Below are 260 nucleotides of genomic sequence, written 5' to 3' on the forward strand. Positions count from 1 at the left end.
TGGGCTATGTTTTAACTTTCCATCTTCCACTTGAACTGGAGTGGAGGCACTTTACTGTGATTTTTAACTAGATAATTTTTAACAACTCTGCAGCATTTAGAAGTATTAAAAGGTCCCTCGTAAGCTGTGGGACTTGAAGCAGCGAGTTGAGGCGCTGAGGTTTATGACCGTGTTCTTGGTTCGGTAGTCAAGCAGCCGAAGGAAGCACGAAGAAGCAGTAAGTGAAGTTGTCTTCACCATCTCATCTGGAGGAATTGTCA

This window comes from Buceros rhinoceros, unplaced genomic scaffold (genome assembly GCF_000710305.1).
Source record: "Buceros rhinoceros silvestris isolate BGI_N320 unplaced genomic scaffold, ASM71030v1 scaffold43353, whole genome shotgun sequence".
Lineage (NCBI taxonomy): Eukaryota > Metazoa > Chordata > Aves > Bucerotiformes > Bucerotidae > Buceros > Buceros rhinoceros.